Genomic DNA, 19,343 nt, shown 5'->3' on the forward strand with positions numbered 1-19,343 from the left:
TGATGGTGACAACTAATTGTGAGCCCCAATGCATCTAGGCTTGTGGAAAAGAACATTCCTTTTATATGCATATATATATATATATATGCATTGGGGCTACTCAGTCAATGAGTAAATGACTTGACGGTGTCAACAACTAATTGTGATCCCCAATGATGGTGACACGTAATTGTGAGACATATATATATATATATATATATACTCATTCAATGAGTAAATGACTTGACGGTGTCAACAACTAATTGTGATCCCCAATGATAGTGACACGTAATTGTGAGCCCCAATGCATTTAGGCATGTGTAAAAATATGAATAAAAATTTTAAAGGTGTCAACAACTAATTGTGATCCCCAATGATGGTGACACTTAATTGTGAGCCCCAATGCATTTAGGCATGTGTAAAAATATGAATATTTTTTTTAAAAAAATATCCTTTCTCTATGTGAAAGATCATCTCTCCTCTGTCCTTTGCTTTTTGCCATATGGCTATAGATATAGATATGGATGTAGACTAGATAAATTTGTGAACATTGGGGATAATGGTTAATTATGTTGAACCGATAAAAAGACCCCAAATTTAGGGCACTGAAATCGTCGAAGGTATCAAGAGTGAGTTTTTTATTTCACCTCAACGTCAATTTCGACTACACATACTTTTCTTTGCACAGAGAAAGTCTAGGCGTGGGCAAAAGTCTAGGCGTGGAGACATTGTGAATACTATTCCACTGCGAGCTGCTCATCGTAAGTGCTACAAAATGAAGTCAAATTTTTGAGAAAAATAAATAAATCCTTGCTATTTCGAATTATTTTGTGATTCCCTGGTCCTACAACTGGAGAGATTATTTGTAATTTTCTGGTGGTTGTACAACTGCGCGTAATTTTCCAATCTGCTCAACGGCCTTTCAAAATTGTGTTAGTGTCTAGTATGGCCATATAGTGGTTGCTATTCATGCAATGTGTCACCGCTTGTTTTGTTCATGAGGTCCACCTTTTCCACAAATTTACATGCAGCACCAGCATACATGTTGATATGGGGAGTTTCCATCCAGTCACTTTGTGGGTCGGCAGACCATCCAATCTGCCTGCATGATCTTCTGGAATCTGTATCACCTGCACCTGCTTGCCATTTAAGGTCTGCAGAGGTGTGGATGTGTCACGATCTCCTCTACCTTCGTGTCAGTGTCGTCAGAGTGATGTCGCGCCTTTTAAAGAGCTCTTCCTCCTGTGAGATCACTCGCCTCCCCACCAATGGTCCTTGAAAATGGGCCTTAGCTTACGATTTTCCGAGGTGGAAAGGCATGACCACATAATTTTCCAAGGCTTTTGAGAACAACATTGGAAAAAACACATATTAGTAAGTTTGAGTGATCTACCATTTTCCAAGCCAAAATCCTCGAGCTTATGAGCTTTTGGTGAAACTTCGAGAGCTCCAAAGTGACACTTTTTTTAACTAAAGCATTATCGCTTTCTCTAAAAGTGCTTGGCAAAGTTGTTAAGCTTTCACAAAAAATAATTGCAAACAGAAACAAAAACATGATGATGATGGTTGTTCATGATCTTGGGTTTTGGCGTGGTGACCTTTCACCATAGGACCCTTATGTTGGCGAAAGGGTTCAAGTCATCAACTTGTTTCTCACTTACAGTTACTTACAAGGTATGGTTATAAAAGACCTTAGAGGTGAGATGTTGGATATCAATGCTCCACCCTCGTCATGATTGACTTCAAAGGTAATGGTTAGCTCTACATTGTAAGGTCCCTTTCATGAGAAGCCATTGTGTCGTACAGTAGTAGATGTTTGGTAGAGCCCAGTATGAAAACCCAGGTGAGGCCTTATGCGGCTAGATGGTTAAGTGTCATGTGTACATCTTAATCCGGTGCTATGTAGACATGATTATTCCTTGAAGCCGCCTTAGAGGCAAAGTTGGAGGCCAAATATGGGCAGTTTTGGAGCTGTTTTGACTGCTGTAACTTGGTATAAACACATTGCTAACCAATACATTTAAATACACTAAGATTTGATGAACACTTGCTCAAATGCAAGAAGTAATTTGCTAAATTGACAAGAGACACACAATGAGCCAGAACGGCCGACCCCTCCCTTAAATAAAGTATATTGATCTTGGGAGAATCAAGTACATAGTGTCATGGGCATTTCTGACCAGATTTCCATACCAATGCATATGAATACAGTATTGCAAACAAGTGGTTGTCGATGTAGACTTGCAAACAAGTGGTTGTCAATGTGTCCTCTCAAGTGCCCATGTTTCCTACCATCTGCTCTCTATTGTTCCACCAACACATGGTAGCAACAATCTGCAAGAGAGCGCGTAGGACAAGAGAACACTACACAGAGTGTGATCTTGTAATCCGGTTCCTCTCTCCTGCTACTTGCTTTCATATTTAAGTATTAAAGCTTACCAATTGCAAGTAGAGTCGATGATAGCGGAAGTCTTCGCGACGATGGAAGTCCTTGGAGTGAAGAGATCTTCGATTTGTCGCATTTCTTCGCGACAAAAGTCTTCAAGAGGATGAAGGGAACCTTGGGAAAACATCCCCTATGGTTAAACTTGAGAAAGGAGGGCTGAAATTAGGGTTTTCAGCAAAAAGACCAGAAATTACAACAGTAAAGAGAGATGTTTTGCTGAATTTCAGTCATTGGGAGTGTGTAGGAGAGTGATTAGCACCTGGAAACACTCTTGGAAGCTTGAGAAACACCTTAGCAAGCTTGGATATGGAGTTGGGGAGGAGAAAGTGTAGAAAATGCAGCCCAACAGCCCTCATGAAGGAGGCGCCAATCTCTAGAGAGAGGAGGAGGAGTGAGGTGGTGAGTTGTCCAGTGTAGGTGGTAGGCAGGTGTTTGTGGAGCAAGCTAGAGTGGACACATGGTTGGATACTCCCTTTGTACAAAGGGGATAAGGTCTGGGCAGTGGACATTAGGTTATGTCCACCTCGGGACATCAGTGTGTGTGAACACCGGGCTGGTTATAACTTATAAGTGAGTTTTTGTCGCCCAAAACCTAATGAAGTGTGTACACACTCACTTATAAATTAGTGCTAACTCCTAAGGCTAGGTTTATGACCAATACTTACCACCTGTCACATGCAACATAACCATGTCAGCTGACAGTTTCACACGCACGGTTCGCGGATGGGCGTCCCCTTACCTGGAACTACACATCGGTCAAGCAAGCATGAAAACAGCATGCAATTTCAATTGCAAGCAAGCACATAAAGATGCTATGCAATGCAGCATTGGTATGGACAATCCCCGTTCATGAGACTATACCAAAATAGATGTGCTTGAGGCAAGTACACGAGCTACCAGACCCAATGGAACACCAATCCACCAAGCATTTCCGGGCATGTACACAGAGGCACAGGTCTCAACAGAAAGCCAAGTCCACAGTATCACATGAGTGGCATCAATCCCCGATATATACAACTGCCATGGACACCAGTCCAATGTACATATATGATGAGAAAGCACGGGTGGACCAATTGGATGGCCGAATGGTGACATCCCTCCGGCTTCTAAACAATTGTCCGCAGCTAAAAAGCATCCAAATATGTCTGAAGCACATGCGGGCAATCTCAGAAGAACTCTTCATCTACCCATTTAGCATCAATGGGAAGATAGTTCTTAAACTTCACAAGGTAAGGCTTGACAACTTTCCTGCAGAGCAAGCTTGCGTTTCTTGTGATACACAATTTGCTCTGGTTGCAAGATCTTCTCAAGCTCATCCACTTTTGGTGGATCCTCAATGACCGTTTCACTGGGCTCTGGCCCTACATACTTGCGAAGGAGACTCACATGAAAAGCATTTTGTATGTGCCAATGACTAGGTAATGCCAATCTGAAAGCCACTTCATTGATCTTCTCGATCACTCGAAAAGGCCCATAGTACCTGGTTGCAAGCTTAGGATATGCACCCTCTTTGCTAGGCCTCTTTGCAAGTCTTTTTTTCTCAAATTTCAGCAATACCCAATCATTCTCTTTAACATCCAATTGCCTTCTATGCTTGTCGGCAGCCTTTTTATGCTTTTGTCTTGTGACCTTGCAATGGTTGTTCGCACGTGAGCAAAAGCAATATCCAAGTCTCTTACATACTCATCAATTGCAAATATCTCATCCTTTGTGCGAAGGATGGGTGGCAAAACCACCTTACCATAAACAATCTCAAACGAGGCCTTTCCCGTAGATGCATGCACCGTGTTGTTGTATGCAAATTCCACAAGCGGTAAGTACTTCTCCCAAGAAGACTTATGATCCGCCACATAACATTTCAAGAGATCCAACACGGCTGAATTTGCAGCCTCACTTTGCCCATCCATTTGAGGGTGATAAGCTTATGAGAAGTCCAATTTGGTGCCGAAGCTATCAAATAAGTTCCCATGGCTGCATGGGAATAGGCAATGGCTGAAGCAAACCTGGTGCCTTTTGCCTATCAAATTTCACCTTTTGACAGGTGATACATGTTGGTCATGTCCACTCCTGGCTAGTTCAGGTGTGAACCCAGCTTACTCACGGGCACTTTTTCCCTGTGATTGGACACAGGTTTTTTTCTCGTGTGAACACACTTATGTGTGTTGGGCACTTAGCCCTAGGCTTTTTAGTACTCACTTGTACTTTCATTTCATATCATTATTGAGTACATCTTTTCCAGCACTCACGTTTCTCTGTGCTTGAGGTTGTGTGTGTGTGTGTGTGTGTAGCCTAGCTGCCCTCCTACCCAACATTGGTATTAGAGCCTGGGTAGGATTAGGGTTACACCCTGCTTCCCCCCAACATTAGGGTTAGGGTTTGCCCCTTGCTGCCCTTCATCAGCCTATCGTGCATACATGCCACACTCTCTCTCTTCAAAAAAAAGTCATGTTTTCTCTCCCCTGCTATTGGGGACCTGCACGTTTCTGTACGCTGCTCACGACCCACTGCTGCACGACGCCTGTCAGATCTGTGTTGTGCGCCGCCGCCGCCTTCAGATTCGCCGTCGTCGCCCTGCACCGCCTGCAACAGAAGTCGCCTGTGCCAGATCTGACAGATCTGCGCCTGTCCACCGTCGACACCATCGCCTGCGTTGCTGTATGACGCGACGCCGCCCTGCCTCATATCTGCGCCGCCGTCGCTCGGATCTGTGTCACCCCTGCATCGCCGTCACTCGGATCTGTGTCACCCCTGCATCGCCGTCGCCTGCCCCCTGTCGTCGTCGTCGCCTGTGACAGATCTACGCCGCCATATGACTGCACCTGCGTCCTGTACCGCCTCACAACTCGCCGCCTTGGATAGTACCTGCATCTCAGACCTGCCCGAAGCAACTCCAAATCTCAGATCTGCAAGGTTTGAGAGATTTATAAATTTCTGACCTGAAATTGCACATTTCGCTTGTTGAAATTTGGGGCTTTTCACCATTGAGCCTGCAATTGCAACATTGGCATTGATTTCAGCAGATTTGGTGCATAATTGCACTAGAAATTTGGGGATTTTGCAGAAATTGGCACTATTTGTAGGCATTTTGAGTGTTACAGATACATTTACTTGGCATTGAGGCATTTTCCCCAATTTTTGGGGTATTACAGGCACATTTGCTTGGCATTGGGGCATTTCCCCCAATTTTTTGGAGCATTATAGCATTTGGTACAGGTGACAATTGCTTTAGCAACTTTACAGGTGCACATCCGATTCAGATTTGGTCTAATTGGCTGCCTAAAAATTGGGGCTTTTCTACATTGAGCCCATTTTTGTGGCATTCGACCCATTTACCTTTAATTTTGCCACGATTTGCGCACTTGCAGCTCGTACAGTGTCAGCTGATTGTGTTTTTCATGGCACATGTATACATTTGTGGTTTGCTGCAGTATATGTATGCCATTGTGGACACTTTGATAGATTTGCATCATCGTGCAGTACACTTGCAGATTTGGGACATGCATATGTATTTCTCGTGGTGAAGGAGTTCCCTTTCAGTCCATTGATTATCTTGCTATTTATCTCCCGCATTCTTACGGTTTTGCTGGGCATTGCCTACTCGTGGTGACTTGTGACAGATTTGCTGTGTTATCATGGCTAATAGTAATAATGACCTCTTTGGAATGCTATCTCAAGAGGACAAGCTCAATGGGGATAACTACCCTATGTGGGCTTATATGATGCGTCGTGTTTTGGTTGCCAAGAATATATGGCTATATGTGGATGGCACTGAGGAGCGTCCACTTGCACCTCCTCCAACGGAAGGTGAAGTGATTTCCGCTCACCCTCTTGCAGGTCCACCTCCTCGTCTTCCTCCTACTCAGCAGCAACGTACTTGGGATGCTAGGGATGCTCAGGCCCATGCATTGATTGCTCTCTCGTGCCGCCGCAGGCATATGATTCTGCACATTCGTTCCTGCACCACTTTAAAGGGTGCTTAGGATACCTTGACGGCGTTTTATTCAGGTCTCAATGAGGCTCGTGTAGCTTACCTTCGGGGCAAGCTTGAGACTGATCGCATGCTTGAAGGTGACTCTATCGATCAGTTCCTTACGCATGTGAAAGACCTACAAGAGCAACTCATTAACATTGATGAGGTCTTGACAGATGGCTATCTTGTTTAGACAGTTTTGCATAATTTGCCCGACTCTTATCTGACATTTGGCACCACTTTGCGGTTGTTGGTTGGCAATGCACCTAATGTGGTCACTTTTGACAACCTTGTGACTCTCTTGCTCAGTGAAGAGCAATCTCGTTCCAACAGGAACAACATGATGTCTGCTGAGTCAGCAATGGCTGCTCCTTTTCGTGGGAATAGATCTGGGCCTAAACCTAGCCCATCGGATCCTCCCAAGACAGAGGACAAGCCTGAAAAGAAAAAGCGTTGTAATTATTGCAGGAAAACAAGGCACACCATAGAGGAATGCAGGAAGCGTATTGAGAGTGAAAAAAAGAAGAAGTTGGCATCTTCTTCCACAGGTGCAGATCAGGCCAATTTGGCTACACATGTGTCAGCCTTGACCCTTACATCTTCATCACCTGCAGAGATGTCTTCTGATGCCGTTGCTTTTGATGACTATGCTCTGTAGTCTGTACTCCTTGGTATGCATTGTCTGGCAGATGCATTTCAGGGGGGGATTTTACTTGCCCACATGTAGTTGGTGATGCCTCATGGTCACTTATGCTTGTTGACCCTTATGCTTGTCTATGCTAGGAGCTTTCTCTTATGTGATGTCTACTGGAGATGCCTTTTATGCTGTTTTCCCTTGCAGCGGGATTGTTTCTACAGTGTTGACATTGTCACTTTCTCACATGTGATGTTTACTGGGAGTGCCTTCTACACACTTGGCCAGTGTTGGCTTGCTCTCATGGTTTTGACATGTCACATGTATATTATTCATTGTGGGATTATGCATCTTTACACTTGCCATACATGCCATTGATCATGGCATCGCTGAGAGTTTACCTATCCTCTCATAGCATTGGTTGATGCCCGCCTCGAGCCCCCACTTTTTCTCCCCATTTTTAGCTTTTTCCATTGCTGAATTTTTACTTTTATCAGCCCTACCATTGCTGATTTTTCCTCATCGGATCCTCCATTGCTGAATTTTTACTTTTATCAGCCCTACCATTGCTGATTTTTCCTCATCGGATCCTCCATTGATGAGTTTCCCTCTTGCAGCTTACATTGCATGTCTTACAGGCATGACTCCTGGATCCTGTTGCCTTTACACATGCGTATATCTGCTACCTCTTCTTATGCTTATCATTGGTGTAGTTACATAGCATTGTAGTTACAGAGCATTGATGTGGATTACATGCAGTTCAGCTTGGCATTTGGATGCTTGCCTTCAGGGAGGTATTATGCGATGCCTCTTGATTTGATGCAGTTGATGTCTACATGATCTTTGCCATGCATTTCAGGTGATGCGTTTATGTGCTACTGTGCTCTAGCATTAGCACTATGACATTGGGAATTCTCCTTTTCCTCGTCATATAGTGCTTGCTTTTCACATTGGCACTGCAGTTCACTCTTACTGTGGAGCATAGTGTAGAGAGCAGGATTTCCCATGGCCACTTGAGCACCAAGAGACTTGATAAATCCACACTAGGCGCTAATTACTAACCCAAACATGCTTGGATGGTGACCAAACTTTGCAAGCATGTGGGGGCGGTCACATGCTCTAATGGTGACCAAACTTTGCAACCATGTGGGGGGGAACCCCCCCCCCCCCCACATGCTTACATAGTTTGGTCACCATCGGAGCATGTTCGGGTTATTAATTGTAAGATTCCTCCCCAGTCCCTCAAGATGTCCAGTTTCAGAGGCTGTAACACCTCCTAGGTTTTTTCCTTTGTCCACCACTTGTTTTGCTTGCGCTCGTGTCAGGACATTAAGATGAACTTGTTATACCCCATGAGATAACTGGCACCCCCAGAGGTTGAGTGAATAAGATTGGACAATACTTTGAAGGCGACAACCTCAATGCAGCTTTTCCAATAACCTTCAATGGTCTCCAAGTCATAGCAATCTTCAATGGGGGAGTAGGAGTGAGCATTGTTATAAAACAATGCTGGAAAAAATGGGGAGCGCCTACCAAGGATGACACTACATTGTTAGTCAAACTCATCTCACTGATGGAGCCACAACTAGACCCATTGGTCTATTGAGGGATCTAAAAATTAAGATCCTTGGAACTACTTATACTGCCACACCTTTGTGGTGATGAACTTTGGACGTTAGCGAGTTTCTTACTACATCCTTGGTAGACCATTCATGAGAGAATAAAAAATGATTCACGACTGGGATACCGACCACATATACACATTCAGAGAAAGGATCAAACATTCAAGATTAATCTACACACATGGAAGGTACATCCAATGAGTACCAGACCATTTGTAGAGGACTCTATCACAACAACCCAATCTACTGCTATCCATCTATGTCAGACGTGCCACACGACACTTGAAGATAAAAAGGATAGTGAGGAGTGTAAGAGACTGAAGAAAAGGTTTAATTTCTAATCATGATTAGCAGAGTAATTAGCAAGGTAATTAGGCTCAAAAATCAGATGAATCCTAAGCGTGTCTCTGATACCATGTTCAAATGCAAGCAAGAGTGGGCTATGGTGGATCAAATCAAGGATCAACATGATTAGCATGTAATTAAGAGGTGATTAGGCTAGTTCAGGTGTGAACCCAGCTTACTCATGGGCACTTTTTCCCTGTGACTGGACATAGGTTTTTTCCCCGTGTGAACACACTTATGTGTGTTGGGCACTTAGCCCTAGGCTTTTTAGTACTCACTTGTACTTTCATTTCATATCATTATTGAGTACATCTTTTCCAGCACTCACGTTTCTCTGTGCTTGAGGTTGTGTGTGTGTGTGTGTGTGCGTGTGTAGGCTAGCTGCCCTCCTACCCAATGATACATGCACGTACATGTGTCTCTATGTCCTTCCGCATACCTGGCCAACAGAAATACCGCTCAATCATGTGCGTAGTAGGCATTATGCCTCTATGACCAGCATATGGAGGAGCATGGCACTCATCCAAAATCTTTTGCCTCAAGTCAGATACCACACATAGGCAATTATCTTTCATGAGATAACCCTCTTTGATCACATATGAGGCATGTGCATGACCAACCATCAAATCAGCCCAAATAGTGGCAAAATCAGCATCCGTATGATGCAAATCACGCATGGCAGACAAGTCTCCATGAGAGGCAACCGAGGTAGCTACTACATACGGCTTTTGTGACAATGCATCTGCCACTACATTCTTCTTTCCTGGGGTGTGCAAGATCTGAAAATGAAACATAGAGAGGAAATTGGCCATCTTCATATGCTTCTCTGACAACTTAGTTTGGGTAAGAAAATACCTCAAACTCTAGTGATCTGTCTTAACAGTGAAATCAGCCCCAAGAAGATAATGTTACCATATAGTAAGTGCATGAATTACAGCCAAGAGCTCTTTTTTATAAATGCCAAGAGATAGCTCTACATCATGCAATCTACGGCTCTCATAAGCCAAGGCATGTCCCTCTTGATTAAGGACAGCTCCTATGCAATTTCCAGATGCATCATATTCCACACTAAAAGGCTTTTGCAAATCTGGAATGATCAACACTGGACCATGAGTAGTTGCATCTTTCAATTTGAGGAATGCATCCCTCTCTACATTAGTCCATTTGAATGTGGCGGCCTTCTTTGTTAAATCATGCAAAGGAGAAGCAATCCATGCAAAGTGCCGAATGAACCTGCAGTAGTAAGAGCATAATCCAAGAAAACTACGGATCTCATGCACCGAACTCAATTTGGGCCAATTCAGAATTGCATGAATCTTTTCAAATGTCACGTGCATCCCGCACTTGGATGCCACGTAGACATTTCTGTATAGAAGGTGCAGGACTTGGGATGGTGAACTGGTCCCATGTGAGCCCAGTCCGGGACGAGTCAGCTAGGGATCCATCTCAGTCGTCCGAGGTCAGGTGTGCATTGTCCTGCACATGAGTCCAAGGTCAGGTGTGCACTGTCCTGCACATGAAACAGTGCCAGTCCGCGCTGTGAGTCTCCCTCTAGAATGATGTCAGTGGTTCTGTGTATCTGGTATGGTACTGGATGCCAGATCATTGAGTAGATAGTGGTTAGGACAAGGGGCCAGCCCATAGGGCTACCCCGGATCTTAGTGTGGGCATGGGAATGGTGTGGAACCACCCCCATGAGGGCCAGGAAGGCCCAGGCTGAACCCACCAGCCATGGAGGGGCTGTAGGACAGCCCTAGGGGCACAGATAAGGCAATTTCTAGGAGTTTACAGCCTTTATATGGCTGTAGGGCATGTATGGGGCAGCCCATACAGGCTGCCCAGCCCTGGGATTGTGGACAAAAGCTGTGTCCAGCCACTCAGAAGCAGGCGCATCATGTCCAGGCTCCAGGCTTTTAAGGAAAAAAAGCAGCATTTTATGTGAATATTTTCAGCATTTATTGCTGAATTTTCACCAGTCGTGGGACACTTGATGCTGGCCGACTGCTTTAATGCTGGCCGACTGCTCATGATGGGGTAGTATAAATAGTGGAGGCCACAATCCCAATTATTCATCTCATTATTCACCAAGAGCTCAAGCAAATCAAGGGCTAGACAAGCCAAGGGAATTGCTAAGCAAAGGGGTGGAGAACTGAAGGTCAAGGTCAGAGATTTCTCAGCCAAGAAAAGGTCCAAGATTGCTGTATTTTCTTTCAGATTTCTCATCATTCTAATAAAGCAAATACACCATCCGTGGTGGGGGCCCTACAGAGGGTAATTGGGACCCAATACTGTGTCCTCTCCATCTCTCCCTCTCTCTCTCTATTTTCTGCACATCTCCTTTCAGTTTGTGCGCTAATTTCCGTCGCAAAAAGAGTGCTGAATTCTGAGTATTGAAGTTACCGATCCTTCTCCGAAGCTTCCGCATATTACAGTGGTATCAGAGCCTACTTCAAGTACAAAGATTCAGCCAAGAAACCAGAATTTTTTCTCGCTCGTGTGGTTGGTTTTTAGACGCCGGTGGACTACCCCTTTCGGAGTGACTCCTGTCTCTCGAAGGACAGTTGGTTTTTAGCCTCCGGAAGCCTCCGGAAGTCTCCCACACAGATAGTGGATGGTCAGATTGCGTTTCGGAAAGGAATTGCATTTTCCTGCTATGGCGAGCTTCGACGACGAGAGAGACCAAGAACCATGGGACCGGAGTGCACCAGGCAGCCCAGCCAGGGCATTAGGCTTGAGTGTCACAGACATGTTCAAGCAGATGATGCGAGCAATCGCAGAACAGACAGCCAAGTTGGATGAGTAGAAGGCGCAGATCTTGGCTCTGGAGGAGCGTACCCGCTCCCCAGCGTCACGTTTTCCATCTCCTCCTCCCTCTGCTTCCGTATCCCAGATTCTAGATCCTCGACACAGGGACCCTCTCGCAGGGTCACAACCGCAGCCAAGCTCCTTGCTTGAGTTGCAGATGCATGCATTGGCGATCCGACAACGAGAAGACGACGCCATGAGACGCGTGGAACACGAGCATTACCTCAGAGCTTTGGACGCCAGATTGACACTGGCGGCGCCCTCGAATCATTTTCCCGAGAAAATGAACTTCAGTAAGTATAATGGTAAACTCGATCCCACAACTCTTTATTCATGGTTACATCAATTTGAAGCTTACTTTGCCGCAGTGAGGAAAACAGATACTGACAGAGTGATCTTAGCCAGTTGGTACTTGGAAGGTGAGGCCATTCCTTGGTGGACTCAGTGGGCTCATGCCCACACCAGAGCAGGTATGGTAGCTTATGTGTGGGACGAGTTTGTCCGCGACCTTAAGCAGCGGTTTCTACCGCCCCACTACCTTGAGCGACTCGAAGACGAGTTCAGGGGAGCACGTCAGAACGCGCAACCAGTCCTTTAGTTTGCCAATATTTCGACCTTATATCTGCAATTAGGCTTATCTGATACAGACAAGAAAGGGCAGTTTTTGTATGGCCTGGACACGCAAATCCAATGGGAGGTGCGTATGTTTAGGCCAGCCACCTTTGAGGACGCACTCTCGCTTGCGCAGAGTGCAGAAATGAAACATAATGGTGGCAAGCCCAAGACTTCCCAGCCGGCTTCTCCCAGGGCTAACGCCTCGGGGGGCAAAAGCCAGACTCAGACGGGGTCTTCCCCAGGACAGAGCTCGGGAGCCTCTGGCTCCAAGAACTTGAACAATGCGTCAAAGCTTACTCCAGACCAGAAAGCGGAGGTAGGGAAGACAGGTGGCAAGTTGAGTGTTGAGGAGCTTTCTCAGTACAAGGAGGAGGGTAGATGTTTCTTTTGTCATACGAAAGGACATACTTCTCGGGATTATCCTAAGAAGCCTCCAAAGCCCGCCGCCGCCGCCTCCACAGCTTCCGTGGTGAGCTCAGCTCCCACACAGAGTTTGTGCGTGACTTTATGGTTGCTCCTCTGGTAGGAGCAGACATAATTTTGGGTATTCAGTGGTTTCATAAGTTTCTTCCTGATGTCAAGTGGGACAAGCACACGTTCCAGATCAATTGGAATGTGTCAAACACCCCGGTGACCATTAAGTGTGAGCCAGGAATTTTGAACTTTCCGCTCATAAGCCACTTGCAAGCTAAGCGAGCAGTCAGGAAAGGCGCACAGTGTGCGATGATTTACATCCAGACAGCCCAGACGGTGGCCAGTGCCTTCGAGAAGTACTCGGTTCTCCATGAAAAGTTCCAGAAGATTTTTCTTCGGGACAGCCTCTCTCCCCAGCTCCCCCCGTCCAGACCGGAGGATCACAGGATTGACCTCCTCCCAGGATCGGAACCCCCGAGCAAGTTTTCGTATTGCCTTTCCAAGGCAATGGAATCGGAGTTGGACCACCAACTCCAAGAATTGTTGCAAGCTGGCTTCATCCGCCCCAGCGTGTCGCCATTTGCAGCACCGATCTTATTTGTCAAGAAAAAGGATGGGTCTTCCTGTTTGTGTGTCGATTATCATGCACTCAACAAGCTGACTATCAAGAGCAGATTCCCAATGCCTCGAATTGACTATATTCTCGAGAGGCTGAATGGAGCAAAGGTGTTCTCGAAACTGGATTTAAAGAGTGGGTACCACCAGGTGCGGATTGTGGAGGGGGACATCCCCAAGATAGCCTTCCGTATAGAACGGGTCCACTATGAATTTGTGGTCATGCCATTTGGCTTGACGAACGCCCCAGCTACATTTATTTCTGGACGACATACTCATATTTTCAGCTACGGTTGAGCAGCATGACATTGATGTGGAGAAAGTCCTTAAGTTGCCGGAAAGCAACGAGCTCTACGTCAATGAAAAGAAGTCAGAATTTTATCTGTTCCAGGTGCATTACTTGGGATATATAATTAGTGCTGAAGGCATTCGACTTGATCCGGCTAAAGTGGCCGAGATTGTCAACTGGGAAGTACCTCAGACAGCCTATGACATCAGATCATTTGTGGGTATATGCCAGGCATATTCCACCCACATCGACAAGTTTTATGACCTCTCGGCAGATCTCATCGATCTGCTAAAGGGAGTGAAAACAAGAAGGCAAAAGATTCGAACGACTCCACGAGCGTTGGAGGCATTCCAGAACCTCAAGGTGGCTTTGTCAGAAGCGTCTTGTTTAGCACTTGCCTCGTGGGACGACCCATTTCATGTGATCACCGATGCGAGTAACATCGCAATTGGAGGTGTTTTACAACAGAATGGTCATCCAGTAGCTTACATGTCTCGTAAGTTACTGCCCGCCTCGTGAACTCCTAGCTGTGATACAGGCCTTGAAACATTGGAAACATTTTCTGTATGGCAGTGACTTCGAGGTTCGCACTGACCATCAAGCATTGCGCTGGATTCAGACGATGCCAAGTGCAGAGTGGAGTGATCGACAACACCGTTGGAGTCAAATATTCCAGCAATTCGGTGGAATGATTGAGTACCTTCCAGGAAAGGCCAATCTAGTGGCTGACGCTTTGAGCAGGAAGGGACAAGTGTCTACGATTCTGACCACTAGACTTGACCTTGTTGGTACAGGACTAGAGGACATGAAGCACACGTACGCGGATTTCGAGGAATTCGGTACTCAGTGGGAACAGGCATTGGATGCCACGGGACCATGCCATTTTCTGATACGCGATGGTTGGCTTTTCTACAAAGGCCGACTATGTGTCATGAACTTGTTCAAGGTAGCTCTTCTCCATGATGCCCATGACTCCATTACAGGTGGTCATAGGGGCATGAATTGGACTCTGGAGAAATTAGAACAGCAATACTATTGGCCAAAGATGAGGCGTGATGTGTTTACCTGTGTACAACGCTGTGACATTTGTTGAAAGGTGAAAGCTCCTCGTGGAAAGAAGATAGGGTTGTTATAGCTCTTGCCAATTCCTGAGGGTCCTTTCCAGGACATTTCGATGGACTTTGTTACGAATCTGCCTCCTAGTATGATTAAGCGTAATACGCAGTGCTTAACTATTGTTGATAGATTTAGCAAATTTTTTATGCTTATTCCTTGCAGGGCCAATGTGACCGCCGAAGATGTTGCCCAGTTGTTCATTCGGCATTGGTACCCGATTGGCGGGATTCCCAGGACCATAGTGTCAGACCAAGATGCCAAGTTTACCAGTCATTTTTGGAGGGCATTGTTTGATAATTTTGGTACTAAGCTGAATTTTTCCAGTGCATTCCACCCACAGACAGATGGCCAGACAGAGATATACAACCAGTTGGCCTTTGATGTGCTGAAGTGTTATGTCCACGATCAGCAAGGTAAGTGGGAATCGTATTTGCCTTTAGTTCAAGCTGTTTTGAATGATTCTTTTTCTTCAGCTATTGGCAGGACTCCATTTGAGGCAGCGTTTGGAAGACCTTTTGTCATGGCCCTGTGAAAATGGAGCAGGACAAGTGTGGGCATGGTGGTTGCAAAGTCAGAATATTTTATGATTCACATGGGGAGTGCCCGGACAGAGTTTAAGATGTGTGGACATCCCTAGGTGTGAAGGGGGGAACTAGAAACATTAAGTTTTAATGTTTATTGAAGTTTGCCCCTAGGCCTTAGTGGCCCTAGGAACTTATTAAAGTTTGGGGCCCTAGGGATTAATTTGGGGAGGAGTGTTTCTCTCTCGTCTCTCTCTCTCTTCCCTTTTTGGGGAATCGTGTAGCAAAAGTGGGAGTTCCTTCATGCGCATGTATTCTAACGTGGAAAAGCACAGGAGAAGGGAGGCGGCTGCTGTTTTGCTGTGTACTGCTGCTGATTTTCTGAGTGTAGATCAGCCGTACAGCACTGTACGGCCAGATCTGTGTAAGCACTCTCTTTCTCTCTCTGGTACAGGCGGCGGGTCTTCTTCTCTCTGCTGGATTCTCTGCGCACAGGGTCTGGACAGACTGTACCAGCAGGTACAACAGCCAGTACAACACTGTACGGCTGCCGTACAGTGTACGGACAGCCAGGTACAGCAAGTACAGTTGCTGCAGGCTGCTGCAGGTGGTGCAAACAGGTGCTGGACAGACTGTTTACTCTGATTCAGGCAGGTACAAGAGTGGACAGCCGGCTGTTTGTGCAAGTACAACTCTTGGCACGTATCCCGAGGCGGTACAGACGGGTACTGTGCTGATTTTCAGATCTGTATTTTTCAAGGACAGCATAAGAGTGGACATCAGGAGGAGGATACAGGCAAGTACAAGCACACGTGTGAAGCAGGGTTGTGGATTCAAGTGCCTGCAAGCACAGATTGGTGCTGTTGCTTCCTCCAGTGTTGTTTCACGAGCTGAACTTGGTAAGCTCTGTTTCTGTTCATCTATCTCTCTTTCTACTGCTTGATGTCTGTTGCAGATATGTGTTATCTGGCCCCTTGTGAGAGGAGGGGTATGGCAGATTGACAAGGGATTAAGACAGAGATTGGACAGCACATGTATGTTTGAGCTGAGAAGATGTATCATGCACTTGAGTTATGCCAGATGTATGCCCATGGCTGGCCTGCTTTGTGATCTTGGCTGATCAGAGGGAGGCACAGTGTGTTGCTTGAGGACACAGATCTGTGTGCATAGATCCTCTGTGCTGAGAAGGATTTGTGGGCCGTCAGATTGGACTTACAGGTGTAAACTCTTGGCTGGTCTTTGTGTTGTTCTCAGCCATACATATTATTTTTAATTGAATAAAGAAATACCGCAAGGGGCGCCAAGCTTTGGGGCCAACAGGTGTCGCTGTGTTTTCAGATTTGGGCACTCTAGCTCCAATCTGTATTTTGTTTCTCATCTAGACTACAAGTGGACGGGTGATTGCTCCTACCGCACTCTGGTTTTCTATCAGAGGCCGGTTTCAAGGTTCCGTCCCCGGGACCAATCATCAACTTTCTGAAGGGGGTGAGCTCGTGGTTGCTTTGAAGAAAGCCATCGCTGAAAATTCAGCAATCATGTCTGATACAGAGGAAGAGTACTTCTATCATGAAGAAGAAGAGCAAGAGACTTCTCCTGAAAGAGATGTATCCGAGGATATTTTTGCAGGAGAACAGGGTGCAGATGTTGAGCCTTATGAGGATGTAACACAGCCAGAAGATGTGCATGGTAAAGAGGATGATGATGCTCGGTTCAAAGATCGCTTGGCTAGTGTTATGGATACTTTTATGCAGCTCACTCAGAGTGAGAGATTTGCTGAATTTATGAGATCTTGCACAGAGCCCCGCACAGAGCCCCAGAAAAAGAAGAAGAAGGTTCGTTCGAAGAATCTTCCTCAGGGTCATAGTGGTGCCATCCCACAGGAACCATCCTTTGGCCAGTTTCCGAATATGCAGCATGCTTATGGAGCAAACTCTCAGAGTTCCTTCTATGGACAGCCACCTATTCCTCAGCAGAATATGCATCCAGGTTATTTTGGTGGTGGCTCGGTGTTCCAATCCATGACTGGGGGTTATCCTCAGGGAGGCATGGGTATGTATGGGCCTTTTGGAGCCAATTTTCAGCCTGGCATGCAAGGGAATATGTATGGTGGTATGCAGTCCGGTATGGCTGGAAATATGTTTGCAGGCATGCAACCTGGGATGCAAGGCAATATGTTTGGTGGCATGCAGCCAGGTATGCATAATGGAATGTATGGAAACATGGCTGGAATGTATGGTATGCCTGGCATGGGAATGGGAAATGTTGACCCAATGATGGGTATGAATGTTGGGGGCAGCAATCTCACGAAACCACTTCCATATGATAATCTAACGCCTATGGGAAAGGCGAAGGATTACAAGGAAGGGGGAGCTGCAGTGAAGTTTGACACTTTCAGTGGGGCCAAGGATAAATTGAAGGCACTTACCTTTTTACAGCAGTTTGATGCTGCTTTTTCTGGTGGGAATTACACAGAGTCCTCTAAGGTGAGGAAAGCTGCCACTTTTCTCAAGGGCAATGCTTTGCAGTGGTGGTCTACTCTTCTTTTGCAGGGCATAGCACCCACCACATGGGTCCAATTCAAACAGGTTTTCTCTTCCGTATGGCTCACATCTACATTTGAGGTGGATGTTATGACCGCATGGCACAAGCTGGATGCTTCAAAGTGTGATAGTTTGGAGGATTATAATAAGAAGTTTTGGGAAGCTCTACTCCCAGTGACTTCTTATCGTGCTGTGCCATTATCTGAGCAGGTTGAGAAATATTGTTGTGGGCTGCCCAAGGAGGTACGAGATTACTGTATAAAGACAAGAGTAACGAACATGTCACAGATGATTGAAAATGCTATGACAGCTAATGCGTTACTCACAGGTGGTTCATCTGGATTTAAAGGCAGTAAGAAATTGGACAAGAAAGCTGAAAAATTTGGGCACGCTTCTCGTGATGCTAAAGGGTCTACAGAGACAAAGTATAAGAAGTTGCCAATGCCCAAAAGGACTTCTGAGGAAAGACAGGCTTTGAGAGATGCTCAAAAGTGTTTTTACTGTACTGAAGAGGGGCATATGTCATTCAATTGTCCCAAAAGAACGTCCAAAAAGGACCCTGACAATAAAGGAGAGCCCAAGCCAAAGAAACCAAAGCCTTCTGCAGGCTTAGTTCCTGATCTTGTGGGGGAGCAGCTAGGTGGTGAAGCTACAGAGTTGTGCAGGGCATGGGGCAAAGTGAGAGATCAGAATGCTTTGATCTTCTTTGACACAGGTGCTAGAGCCAACTTCATTTCACCAGATTTGGCTGGCCGATTGGGGATTCGCGCAGAGGAGATGGGGCCGTTACATGAGGCAAATATGGCTTGTCCATGGTATGCAGAACCCGTTACTCCTATCATTGGGAAGCTTCGGCTTCATTTGCAGGGTTATGTGGACAGCGAGGAGTTCTTCATCATGCCTTTGGATGGCTGTGATGTTTTGTTGGGGATGCCATGGTGCCACAGAGTACATGCGGTGGTGGATACTTACAATAGGAAAATTACTCTGACTCATAGAGGGAAAGAGCATGTATTGGATGTAAAACTCAAAGGGGAATCTGTTCCTATTGTATCCGCTTCGGCGATTTCATCAGTAATGAAAAAGCATCTTTCCGCGTACTTGATTTATGTAAAGGATGCACAGGATGATGAGTCTAAGTCTAATTTGTCAATGTTAGATAAGGACAGGGCTGATTTCTTAAGTGAGTTTCAAGACTGTTTTTCCGAGTCATTGCCAGGAGAATTACCTCCTGAGAGGCCAGAAGATCATGCCATAGATCTGATTCCTGGTAGTACTCCACTGAATAGACCGCCGTATCGTGTTAGTGCAGCCCAACAGGAAGAGATTATGAGTCAGGTGCAGGAGCTATTGAATAAGGGGTTGATACAGCCTAGCTCATCACCCTTTTGCTCACCTGTGCTCTTAGTGTAGAAGAAGGATGGTTCTTGGC

The 19,343-nt window shown here is 45.8% G+C and overlaps 1 protein-coding gene across 3 annotated transcripts in view; it reads left to right on the forward strand.

Annotated features, from left to right (window-relative positions):
• Nucleotides 1–513: 513 nt before the first annotated feature.
• LOC147634584 (cinnamoyl-CoA reductase 1-like) overlaps nucleotides 514–19,343 on the forward strand; it is an 89,781-nt gene continuing 70,951 nt past the window's right edge. Inside the window, exon 1 of one of the 3 annotated variants that reach the window (XM_086803697.1) lies at nucleotides 514–740. The gene's annotated coding sequence lies outside the window, so the exon portion shown is untranslated. The remainder of the gene's footprint in view (nucleotides 741–19,343) is intronic. The other 2 variants (XM_086803695.1, XM_086803696.1) reach the window with 2 other exon arrangements.

Source organism: Cibotium barometz, chromosome 10 (assembly GCF_041138505.1).
Source record: "Cibotium barometz isolate CiBa-2024 chromosome 10, ASM4113850v1, whole genome shotgun sequence".
In the NCBI taxonomy this organism is placed as follows: domain Eukaryota; kingdom Viridiplantae; phylum Streptophyta; class Polypodiopsida; order Cyatheales; family Cibotiaceae; genus Cibotium; species Cibotium barometz.